Here is a 13,939-nt window from a genome sequence, read left to right on the forward strand (position 1 = left end):
TGACCCCCTATACTTCGATCTGATTTTGTATGTAGCACTTTTTGAACATATTTGCTTTGCTAGAAATTTAAGACGGGTTCTTTAACAACAGATCTGAAAACATCCGCCGAGGTCCATCAAAATTGGTTTAAAATTATATATAGCTCCCACTATGTAGCTATAGGGTAGGTGTAGGGAATTGAAGGCCACCGTAGCGCAGAGGTTAGCATGTCCGTCTATGACCCAGAGCGCATGGCTTCGAATCCTGGCGAGACCATCAGAAAAAAATTTCAGTGCTGGATTTCCCTTACATTTGTTAGGTACTATGCCATGTAAAACTTCTATCCAAAGAGGTGTCGTACAGCGGCACGCCGTTCGGACTAGGCTTTAAAAAGGAGACCCCTTTTCATTGAGATCGGACTGCACTCATTGATAAGTGAGAAGTTTGCCCCTGTTGCTTAGTGGAATGTTCATGGGCAAAATTTGCAACTTGAAGGGTTTTATAAAGTCTGCACCGCCCGACATCTGCATTTCCTTAATGTTTTATTTTAAATCCTAGGTTAATAAATCCTTAACGTTGCGCCTTTTCATCTAAGACAAAAGTCTAAAATGAAGTTCAAAATATCGTTGAAAATAGGAAATTGACTTTGGGACAAGACAAAAATTAACCGTGGTTAAAGACGCAAAACAGCCTTGCAAATAGGAGCTAAGTTTTTCAAAAAATTATAGTGGGACAATCATCTATGAAGACATATAGGAATCAGTCAAAATTTGAAACGGATAGTGTCCGTAAGAAATTAAGAAAATTTAATTTAAAGATAGCATCTTTATTTTAAAGATTTTGTTCTTTGGCTCGTTTTCATTGCTAAAATCCTAGGAATAAGGAAAAATCTTAAATTTTCGTCCAACTTTTTATAGCCTACACCACCACTGTGGTACAGGGTATTATAACTTTGTGCATTTGTGCTAAGAAGGAGAAGGGCTAGAACTATTGATAAGTATACCGATCGGCTTAGAATCACTTCCTGATTCGAATAAGTTATGTCCGTCTGTCTGTCCATGTATTCTTGTGATCAAGTTACAGCACTTATTGTCCGATTGTCACAAAACTTTGCACATGCCATTTTTTTGACCTAAGGATGAACGCTTTTGGTTTTGAACAAAATCGGTTCAGATTTAGATATAGCTCCCATATATATCTTTCATCCGATATGGCCTTTTAAGGCTGTAGAAGTCACTATTTTGGCCCGACCTTTACAAGATTTGTCATGAGGTGTTTCCTTTGACGTTCTCCTACGTGTGCAAAATGTCATTAAAATCGGACCAGATTTAGATATATCTCCCATATATATCATTCATCCGATATGGCCTTTTAAGACTGTAGAAGCCACAATTTTGGTCCCATCTTTGCAAAATTTAGCACGATACGTTTTATTCAACGTCCCAGAACGTGCAAAAAATTTCATTATAATCGGTTCAGATTTAGATATAGCTTCCAATATATATCTTTCATCCGATATGACCTTTTAAGGCTGTAGAAGACACTATTTTGGCCCGACCTTTACAAGATTTGGCATGAGGTGTTTCCTTTGACGTTCTCTTCTGTGTGCAAAATGTCATTCGGAAATCGGTTGAGATTTAGATATAGCTCCCATATATATCTTTCATCCGATATGGCCTTTTAAGACTGTAGAAGCCACTATTTTGGCCCGACCTTTACAAGATTTGTCATGAGGTGTTTCCTTTGACGTTCTCTTCCGTGTGCAAAATGTCATTAAAATCGGGCCAGATTTAGATATATCTCCCATATATATCATTCATCCGATATGGCCTTTTAAGGCTGTAGAAGCCACAATTTTGGTCCCATCTTTGCAAAATTTAGCACGATACGTTTTATTTAACGTCCCAGTATGTGTGAAAAATGTCATTAAAATCGGTTCAGATTTAGATATAGCTTCCGTATATATCTTTCATCCGATATGACCTTTTAAGGCTGTAGAAGACACTATTTTGGCCCGATCTTTACAAGATTTGTCATGAGGTGTTTCCTTTGACGTTCTCCTACGTGTGCAAAATTTCATTAAAATCGGTTTAGATTTAGATATAGCTCCGGTATATATCTTTCATCCGATATGGCATTTAAGGCCTTAGAAGCCACTGTTTTGATACGATCTTTACAAAATTTTATATCGGATGTTTCATTTGACTCCTAATACGTGTGTAAAATTTCATTGAAATCGGATCAGATTTAAATATAGCTTCCATATATCTCTATCATCGGATATGGCCTTTTAAGGCTGTAGAAGACACAGTTTTTGTTTTAACTTTACAAAAGTTTGCATGAGATGTTTTGTGTAACGTTCCAATACGTGTGCCACATTACATAAAAGTCGGTTCAAATTTAGATATAGCTCCCATATATATATCTCTCATCCTATATGGTATTTTAAGGATGTGGTAGGCACAATTTATCGTAAAAAAATCTTACAAAGTTCAGCTCAATATTTCAATAGGTATAAAAGTCTGACTTGATTTCAACATAGGTTCCATGCATGGTTCCATATATAGTCGTCCCCGCCCGACTTTTGCCTTTCCTTACTGGTTTTCTTTGTACTTCGATGACATTGTCATCATATTGTTCGGGAGTTCCCTTCTACCATCCTGGACCTCGTACGGGGGCCTTGAGCTCTCTGGATGGACGAGGGCCATCGTGATTGGCATAAGACGCAGAAAAACTGAGCTGCTGCTTTTAATCAGGAGTCAGAAGCTGGGTGTTTCTAGGGGATCTATACTTTACAGTGTGGAGCTCCAGTTTCTTTTCGGAGGTCAAGTAACTAGAGGTGATTCTTGACTAGAGACTAAGCTGGAGAAGGAACGTCGAGCATAGGGCTAAAGGTAATGCGCTCTACTCCTGTCGCAACTCGTTATGAAGGATATTTACGGCAGTTCTCCATACTGACATATGATGTGGTTTCAGACTCCACACAACTGTGCCCTTCGCAGGGTGATCGAGAAAGTGTTTCCAGAGAGATGCGCTGAAAGCCATACTCGATGTTAAGCTTTGCACCTGGTGGAGAAAAGGAACGGGTCATAAGGGTAGTGAATGCGTTCCTGCAGCATGAACGAGAAGGAAAAGGGTACCCCGACAGTGCTCGTTCTTGGAGATGCACTGAATGCTATACTCGACCTTTAGCCTTTGTGTGTGGCGACAAAGCTTGCCCTATAGACTTAGGTAGCAAGAAATCTGGCACTCCCCAAACTATTGTCACTATTGTCACTCTTGTGTTTTACTGTTAAATGGAGATGTGGCTTGGAGGTATACTAATGGGGCAAGAGGGTTTGAAGGTAATTTTCCAGAAAGAGAGTCACAGGGCTGGACATGCCCCGTCCTTCCGGGACCTTCTGCACAACAATTGCAAATTTGCCCATGAACATTCAATTGAGGAACAAGTGCAAGCTTCTCACATATCAATGAGTGCCGTTCGATTTAAGCTCAATGATAAGGGACCTCCTTTTTATAATCCATCCCGAATGATGCGCCACAGTGCATCACCTTTTTGGGGAGAAGTTTTTACATGGCAGAATACCTCAAAAATTTTGCCATCATTAGGAAGGTATAAAAACCGCTCAGAATTTATCGCCAGGATTCAAGCCCAGGCGTTAAGCGTCATTGGCGGACATGCTAACTTCTGCTACACAATGGACTCCAAGACAAGTATAGTCTTCCGACTTTAAGCAGCTAAAGAGTATATTCTTTGCTTAAAATATCAAGGATTTTTCTTCAAGTGTATATGTTAAGAATTTAGGAATCATACCCATAATAGCATTCTAACTGACATCTTAGAATTGAAAACAACATCCTAATAGGATACAGGACCTTGGGTTATTACAGTTCATCACACACGCCAGGTTTGTAAACCTCAATAAAAAAAGTCTTCTCGAAAACAAATGACTCAACAAAAGCATTTCCCACATTTCCTAACAAGTCCCTTCTTGACAATTCTATTGTCCTGCGAAATGAAATGAATTATTTGACTTATGCAGGTTACACAGCCACATACGAATCTCATATCAGAGAGAGAGAGAGAGAGAGAGAGAAACAAAAAGAAAACAAAAAGCCAATTTGTTATTAATATTTTTTAAAGAAATTCTCCACGTCCTTGTTGTTAGCCAGGCGACAGTTGTTTAGTGACCGAAATCACGACGTTGTCCTTGAATTTTAATTGAAAAGCTGGGCCCCCACTACAGTTCGTCGAAAAGAAAGAAAAAAAAAAAACTATGTATCCATAAAACGTAATTTGTGAAAAATTGCAGAAAGCACTACGAAATATTATCCAACCAAAACAAGCTTACAAAAACCAAGACTAGGCTAATAGTTTTTTTTTATTTCGAAGCCAAGCATCATTTTCTCCATAAGTCTTTAGGTCGCCTCATAATAGACTTTAATAATCTTTAGAGCCTCTTCTCATCAAATGGTAACATTGATGCTGGCGCTGACACATATTTAGTAGCATGGGAATGAGAGAAAGAGAAACTCATATCTTTGTAGATTTACACACACACACACACACACACACACGCACATGGTGCGTGTGTAATTCAATAGTTTTTGTTGGTATTTGTGTTTTTGAAAGCTGGGGATGGTGCGTAATCGAAATTGGCGGCAGTTTTAGTATACAATCATATTTACAGTCGGGGAATTGGTAGTTTCGTAAGCACTTTAGAAGGCCTGAAAAGGGCAGTTGGAATAGAAGGCATAAAATTCGTTTCAACAATAAAATGTTCTTTGCTAAGTCTTCTGAAAGCCATTCTGTTCTGTATTAGCTTCCAACATCCGTGACAAGCATGGTCTAAAAGAGTCCGTATAAAAAAAATCGTTGGAAGGTCTTACCTTAGGCATCCAAGGTCTATAGGGTACAGTAGGGCTAAGCCGCACGCCTATAAACTCGTTTGAATTTTATTTATTAATAGTCCAGAATAAAAATTTACTTATATTTATAGTCTAAACTTCCAGACCTCATGGGTCGTATCTTGACTTCAAATATACTCCAATTGTTGGCATACACAACTTGTCATTCCTAGAGATGGGCGATGGGTAAATACCTAAAAGGTATTTACCCGGTAGATTGGGTAAATACCCTGGTATTTACCCATTTATACCCAAAAGCTGGGTACTTATAATTTTGCAGATATCTTGGGTATAAACGGGTATTTTCAAAAATTTTTGATGATTTCGTATTTTTTGTATATAAACGTGATCTTCTGATTTCATTATATATTGCCGCCATATAGACCGATCTCCAGACATAAAGTCTTGTGGCAATAAATTGGCCATTTTCATTCGGTTTTGATGAAATTTGGCACAGTGAGTTCTGGTAGACCCCTAATCATTTCTGTGAAATGCGAATAAGATCGGACTATATTTGGATATAGTTGCCCTTAGACCGACCACCCGATCTCCCGATAAATTGTATTGAGGCTATAAAAGATTCATTTATTACCCGAATTCGATGAATTTTGGCACAGTGTGTTCTGGTAGACCCCCTCCCATTTCTGTCAAATGTGGTACAGATCGGACTATATTTGGATATAGCTGCCATAAATACCGATCTCCCGATATTGTGTTATGAGCCTATAAAAGAAGCATTTTTATACCCTACACCACTACTGTGGTATAGGGTATTATAACTTAGTGCATTTATTTGTAATTCCCAGAAGGAAGAGAGATATACCCATAGATAAGTATACCGATCAACTCAGAATCACTTTCTGAATCGATTTAGTTATGTCCCTCTGGCTGTCTGTCTGTCTGTCCGTCTGTCCATGTTAATTTGTGTGCAAAGTGCAGGTCGCAATTTTCATCCGATCGTCTTAAAATTAGATACAGGCATGTTTTTCGGCCTAGAGACGAAGCTAATTGAAAATGAAAAAAATCGGTTCAGATTTAGATATAGCTCCCATATATATATTCGTCCGATTTGCAGTAATAATGCAATAAAATGGTCATTTGTTAACCGATTCTCTCAAAATTTGGCAGGAGTGATTTTCTTATGACTTTCGCAATTACTGGTGAATTTCATAGAAATCGGTCCACATTAAGATATAGCTGTCATATATGTATATCGCCCGATTTTTACTCCAAGAGCCGCTGCAAGCGCATTTATTAACCAATCTTGCCAAAATTTTGTATAAAGCTTTCCTCGACCACTTCCACAATATCCATAAAGTTTGGCCGAAATCGGTTCAGATTTAGATATAGCTCCCACATATATGTTCCTCCGATTTTGAGATATATTCCAATAAAGTGCTCATTTGTTAACCGATTCTCTCGAAATTTAGCAAGAAGGATTTTCTCTTGACTCTCGACATTACTGGTGAATTTCATAGAAATCGGTTCAGATTTAGACATAGTTCTCATATATATATATCGCCCGATTTTAACTTCTGGAGTTACAGCAAGTGCATTTCTTGACCAATCTTGCCAAAGTTTCGTACAAAGCTTTCCTCGACGACTCCCACAATGTCCATAAAGTTTGGTCGAAATCGCTTCAGATTTAGATATATTAGCTCCCATATAATTACTCGTCCGATTTTGAGAAATATTGCAATAAATAGTTCATTTGCAAACCGATTCTCTTGAAATTTGGCAAGAGGGGTTTTCTTAAGCCTATTACTGTTACTATTGAATTTCATAGAAATCGGTTCAGATTTAGATATAGCTCCCATATATATGTTCGTCTGATATGCAGTAATAATGGTCATTTGTTAACCGCGTCTCGCGAAATTTGGCAAGAAGGATTTTCTGTTGACTCTCGACACTATTGGAGTGTTTATTACAAATCGGTTCAGATTTAGATGTAGCTCTCACATAAATATATCACCCGATTTTCACTCCAAGAGCCACTGCAAGCGCATTTATTGACCAATCTTGCCAACATTTTGCACAACGCTTTCCTCAACGACTACCACAATATCTGGGAAGTTTGCTCGAAATCGGTTCAGATTTAGATAAAGCTCTCATATATAGTTAATCAGATTTTGGATAATTTGCAATAATGTTGTCATATGTCAACCGTAGTTATTACAGTTTGACATATTTGCTCGAGATTTGGCACGGATTATTAAATAACCCATCTGAAAACATCCGTCCAGGTCCATCAAAATTGGTTCAGAATTAATAATTTATGCCCCATATCGTAAGCATTGGGTAATATGTCCTTTTGATGGAAATTGAATGAGGAGCGAGCGCTAGAAACTTAACTTTATATAGCCATTTTAGGTGCTTACCATACAAACTGTTCGGTGCTTTTACATGCGGACTTTAAAAATTTTTACCTTACTGCCATTTTTGGGCTACATATCAACTTGGGTAAAAAGCCAACTCTCAACCACTTGTTAAATGTTTTAAAGTAACGTTCGTACTCTACACCTTTAGAAAAAATCAAGTACGGCGTTGATAAAGTGACCACATTCGTTCATAAAAGTGAGTCAACACACAGATGTAATTACACCAACCACAAATGCTTATAAACCAACAACAATTATGTTGAACAAAACGTTCACAGCCGCTCATATTCTGACAACCTCTAGTGCACCATTTTTTAAAAGATTACAAAAAGTTTTTGTGTGCCGCAGTGTATCCAACCAATCCGATTGTGTGTTAACAAACGCCTTATCACCTTGCATCACGGTCGCCTATACACACGCAATGTTTTAAAAATCATTTAAACTTAAGGTTGGTATACATCCACATTTCGTACGGGTTCCCAAAATCATACCAGCTTATTGACAATATTTCCAACAACGTCCGTGTATGATAACGACAACATTGTTGCATGATTTTGCAACATATTTTTTTTTTATCAGTGTACTCCTAAAATCCTTTCATTGGGACCCAGATTTTGTTAAATCGACAACATGTCTTTCGAGCAGGTTAAGACGCCCTTAAGAATAGGTACTTTAGGTTTAGGGTGAATAGGTAGTCCACCATGTCAAGGTTGAGTTCACTCGGTGGCCAGTCTGACCTGCGGTGAAAAGGAAATGATAAAGTTAGAAATATGTGATAAGAAAAAATTGCGAGAAGAGAGTTGGGGAAAACGCCAATACGGCGCCGTCGTATGCGCTAATTCTGCCACGCACTTGGACCTCACTGTACTAGAACCCCAGGCCTTGAGGGCCGTCATATATAATGATTTTGAAAACTGTAAATCCCCTCCCAGAATTTCTTTTGTGGCTATCGTTATGACACAGAACTCTGCCTCAAAGAGCGTCCGGCAGTCTCAGCGGCATACCGATGTTGTGTCTCATAGCATACCCCGACCCATTCCCTGACCATCTTGACGCCATCTATGAATACGGTCCAAAGATGGGATTCTTAAAACCTGTAGATAATATCTCTGAGTGAAGCGTACGAGCTCTATCATCCTCCAATTTGTTGTAACCCATCTCCACAGTGGCTTTTCCATAATGTCGCTTATATTGGACAGAAATTTGCGTTGTGTCAGTAGTACGATGTCGTCCGGCAAATGCGGTTATTCTCACGCCATCTCGATTGACATTCAACAGGATTTCGTTTACCATTAGATTCCAGAGAATCGGCGAGAAAACCCCTTTGCTGAAGTATTCCCCTTGTAATACGCCTTCTGAATACACTTATCCACGTTGGGTAGAATATTTTCACGTTGTTAAATATCCCTTCAATATTCCTTAGACGTTTCGACTTCTCGAACCACTACTTCGTGGAGGGCAGTCTCCTTCGTCCTGTCCTTAAGGTATACATGTATTGGGTTGCCCATTTCATATAGTCGGCGTTGACAAATTTTTCAACGGCTTGTGACTCTGTAATTGTATTCTTTCTTCTGTCAGTTATCAGCTGTTACTTTTAGCTTGCTTTTGAAAAAAAATTGTAAAAAAGTATATTTGATTAGAGTTCATTCTAAGTTTTATTAAAAATGCATTCGCTTTCTTTTAAAAAATCCGCAATTACTTTTTGGGCAACCCAATAGTTCTCCAGCGCCAGTCCCTCCCTCATCCCAATGCTTTTATTGTTAATAATATTGTTTTTTTTGTTTTTTTTGAAATGTCAAATGCTACGTTTTCAAATAAGCATGATTGCCTTTTTTACATTTACGGTACATTTATTCTACATTTACGAGAGCATAACCAGGCCTTTAATAATACTCTCTGAAAGTTGAATTCATATGGCAAAGTAAGGTTCGTACTCTGCTTGTAAAACCCTCATCGTCATGACAGGTGGTATAAGGAAAAAGGATGACCCTCAAACAATTGACGTCATATTTGTAAGCCAAATTCCTTCTGCCTTCCGTTCGAGACCTCATATTACCAGATCACGCTACATGCCACTTTGTATTGTTCAGTGGCAGGGCAATCCCTTACTCAACCACCTTCTGATATTGAAATATACAGTGCACTATTATCATCACATGATCATTTTGAACTACACGAATGTGTGCCGGGCCATAGCGGTTTGACTAGGAATGAGAAAGCAGACGATTTGGCAGTGCAGGCCAGAGAAATGCTGTCAATAAACATGGTTAACCCTAGGCCTTTCGGGTCGACGGAGTCTGAGTTAAGGGCGTGGGCTACGAATGCGCATGTAACCCTGTGGAACACTTAACGGTCGGTAGGACGGACGAAAAGTCCTATGCGGAGTTCGAGATCGTGAGAAGACGAGGCTATTACTGAATGGAAGTAAGAAGGAGGTCAGTATCGCTCTCGGTATCATAACGGGACACATAGGACTACGAGCTCACTTATGCAAAATTGGTGCGGCAAGTGATAGCATGTGTAGAGCATGCGGGGAAGATGGTGAGACGTTGGAGTATTTCCCCTATGTCATTGCCTGGCTTTCGCGTCTTACGGATGCCGGCACTTAGGTGGGGATACAATACCAGACATGAACGAACTTAGGGGCGTGGCATGGAAAACAATTAAGGATTTTGTAAGTAGCACAGAATTCCCAACTTAGATTTTCTTTTTCGAGGTTACTTTTTAGTATTTAGAGCGCACAACAAGCCGATTACTGACTTAGGTGTATGCCCAGGTGTATGGCATGGGGCTAATTAATATGCGCATCCTCTTTTCAACATTACCAAACCTAGCCTAAGATGAATGTTGCAAGAAAATCTAAGTCTATACGAACCAAGAAATATATAAAAAATATTAATTCTCTAATTATCTTAGAACATATGGGACCCATCACATTATGCACTCTCTTTCCTTTACTTTACTCCCCGCCAACTATTTCATTCATTAAGAGCATTGTGTGGCCACCCAATAAGTTGCTTTGACTCCTTTTAATGTTCACTTCAATGTTGTGTGTAGGTGCGTTGCCAAAGTTGTATTTAAACATTGTCAACATATTTAACCATACTCGCATCACACCACCACACAACCGCACCACAATAGTGACCACTTTTTCCGTACTCTTTCTTTCGCACATACAAGTCACCTGTCGCACTCTCACCACTAATACTCCCACATTTGGCTCTCCATTCACAGAAATAACGGATGATTGAGAAAAAGGCAACAAAGCACCTAAATAGTGAAACTCTTTCTCTCGCACCATTCGTTTCTCTTACTCTCACCACTAATACTCATACCTAAGGCCTTGCATTCACACCCATAACAAATGCTTTAGAAAAAAAAACAACAACAATTTGCTGTGTTCATGCTTCTTTTTCTTTTAGTGGAAATTAATTCCTCATTTTCATGGCTTTTCTTTCCGAAAAGTTACTTTTCATATAAAGGGTGATTTTTTTGAGGTTAGGATTTTCATGCATTAGTATTTGACAGATCACGTGGGATTTCAGACATGGTGTCAAAGAGAAAGATGCTCAGTATGCTTTGACATTTCATCATGAATAGACTTACTAATGAGCAACGCTTGCAAATCATTGAATTTTATTACCAAAATCAGTGTTCGGTTCGAAATGTGTTCATTCACCGTAACGTTGCGTCCAACAGCATCTTTGAAAAAATACGGTCCAATGATTCCACCAGCGTACAAACCACACCAAACAGTGCATTTTTCGGGATGCATGGGCAGTTCTTGAACGGCTTCTGGTTGCTCTTTACTCCAAATGCGGCAATTTTGCTTATTTACGTAGCCATTCAACCAGAAATGAGCCTCATCGCTGAACGGTGAATAAACACATTTCGAACCGAACACTGATTTTGGTAATAAAATTCAATGATTTGCTAGCGTTGCTCGTTAGTAAGTCTATTCATGATGAAATGTCAAAGCATACTGAGCATCTTTCTCTTTGACACCATGTCTGAAATCCCACGTGATCTGTCAAATACTAATGCATGAAAATCCTAACCTCAAAAAAATCACCCTTTATATTTGTCGCTTCCCTAGAAAAATATCTTTTGATTGATGCCAATTTCATTAAAATCCATTTAGCCGATTAGCCACAAAATTGCCTTTATTAAATCCTTGGCCGTTTAATAATATATATAATGATAACTCTTGAATTGTACAAAAACCTTTAGATGGAGGCCCTTTGTCGAATGGGCCAAACAAAATCCATAAAGATTTAAGTTTTGCCGAGCATAATCGATGCCAAACTGTCTCGAGTTACCATAGCATTAAAGAGGTCGTTCAAACCACTGCCAAATACACAAATCTCTCAACGGCATACAATGTGACTATGAATTCAAGGAAATATGAGGCCATAAGTGTATCGGCCAGTTTTCCATTAAAAGTCAATGGGCTTTGTAGTGTAGTCCGTTTTCTACTACTACAGCAGACTGAGCTAACCCCATAATTATTGTGGGGTGACTTTCATGCACTGATTAAATTAGAGCACATACAGATATTGAAATATAATCCACTCTTGTATAGAGGTTAGTGTAAATGAAAGAATTAGATATGCAAATAGTTGCTACTAGAACAGTAGGGCACATAGCTAAAATTGAAAAGAAAATTTTCTTGAGTCATCATTCCCACTTAGAATCACTTTCTGATTCGATTTAGCTACGTCCGCAGTCAAGTCAAATCTTTACAAAATGTGGCATGAGGTGTTTTATTTGACGTCCCAATATGTGTACAAAATTTCATCAAAATCGTTACAGCTTTATATACACCTCTCATAAATATCTTGTAGTCGATATGCGCTCTTAAGACTGCAGTAGCCACAATTGAGGTTTACCGTAAGAAAACCTTGCAAAGTTCTTCTCGATATTTCAATAGGTATTTCGGGGGAGAGTCTCAGTGGGGTGGCACTGGCTCTTAATTAAGTACTGAGTACCAATGATACTCGAGATGATAAGGCGAGTTATTGGCGCCTTTAAATAACCAATGGCCAACATCAGCGTCTATTGCCAGGTAAGAGACTGCTGGAGGCGAGCATCGGATCTTGGAGCAAGCGGCGAGAGATACATGTGCAATCCCACAAAACCCATGTGGTTTGGGGCGCTGGCCCCGTAACCCGCCCTCGGAAAACTATGAGAAACAAAGGAATAGTAAAAACGAACCCCCCAACGTTGACGATCCACGCAAACGAAAAAAGGACCATAATTTGTGGATCTGCACCTGGAATGTCCGCACTCTTTATAGAGAAGGTATAGTATACGCGCTGGCGGTATAGTGCGATGGACTGGGAATGGCGTCACTACAACACGAAACGGTGACGAACTATACTATAGCTGCCATAACACGAGGCATAAATTTGGCTGCGGATTTGTGGTTAGCCGAAGACTGAAACACCTAGTCTCCAGCTTTACTCCGGTGGATGAGAGGCTAGCCACAATCCGCATAAAAGCCAAATTCTGCAACATCAGCCTTAGTTCTGCTTATGCCCTGACGGGAGACAAGGACGAACAGACCAAGGATATTTTCTACGAGCGCCTAGAGAGAGAAAATGACCGCTGTCTCGCCCATGATATTAAAATCGTTCTGGGAGATTTTAATGCGAAAATAGGGAAGGAAGAAATTTTTGGTCCAACAGTCGGAAAGTTTAGCCTCCACGAGATTACGTCCAGTAATGGGTTGAGGCTGATAGATTTCGCCGCGGCAAAAAACATGGTAGTTAGTAGCACCAGATTTCAACTTGAATATATGCACAAAGTCACATGGCTGTCGCCCGATCAAAACACGAGGAACCAAGTTAATCACGTTATGATAGATGGAAGGCATTCATCCAGCGTGTTAGATGTACGATCGATCCGTGGGGCGAATATCAATTCGGATCATTACCTTGTTGCAGCAAAAGTTCGCCCCTTTTTGAATATGGCGACCAAAGTACGATCCGACACTGCACGGAAGCTGGACATTGAAAAGCTGCAAACACAACAGATGGCAGCGGCATACTCCACTCGACTGACCCAACTGCTTGATGAAAGCACTCCTTATTTCGATGATATAATGACGCAGTGGCAAAGCATTGCCCACACGATGGAAAATGCCACGAAATTCCTACTTGGGTACCTGAAGCCTCCTCCAAGAAACCCATGGTACGACCAAGAGTGTCGAGATGCTACTGAAGCCAAGAACGCGGCATATAAAGCAACCGTGCAATCAGTAGCAAAGCGCCAGATTAAGGAGAGCTATTGGGAGACAAGGAGAGAGAAGAAACGTCTATTCCGCAGAAAGAAAAAGGAAATAGAAAGACGTTAGTGTGAGCGAATTGAGATGAGGCAAAATGCAAAATACAATAGCAAATTTTGTCCATGAACATTCCACTAAGGAACAGGGGCAAAAATTCTCACATATCAATGAGTGCAGTCCGATGCAAGTTTAAGCTCAATAATAAGGGTCTACTTTTTATAGCCGACACCTCTTTGGAGAGAAATTTTACATGGCATAGTACCTCACAAATGATGCCAGCATTAGGAGGGGTAAACCACCGTTGAAAATTTTTTCTGATGTTCTAGCCAGGATTCGAACCCAGGCGTTCGGCGTCATAGGAGGACATGCTAACCTCTGCGCTACGGT

The sequence above is a fragment of the Stomoxys calcitrans genome, chromosome 3 (genome assembly GCF_963082655.1).
Source record: "Stomoxys calcitrans chromosome 3, idStoCalc2.1, whole genome shotgun sequence".
NCBI classification, from domain to species: domain Eukaryota; kingdom Metazoa; phylum Arthropoda; class Insecta; order Diptera; family Muscidae; genus Stomoxys; species Stomoxys calcitrans.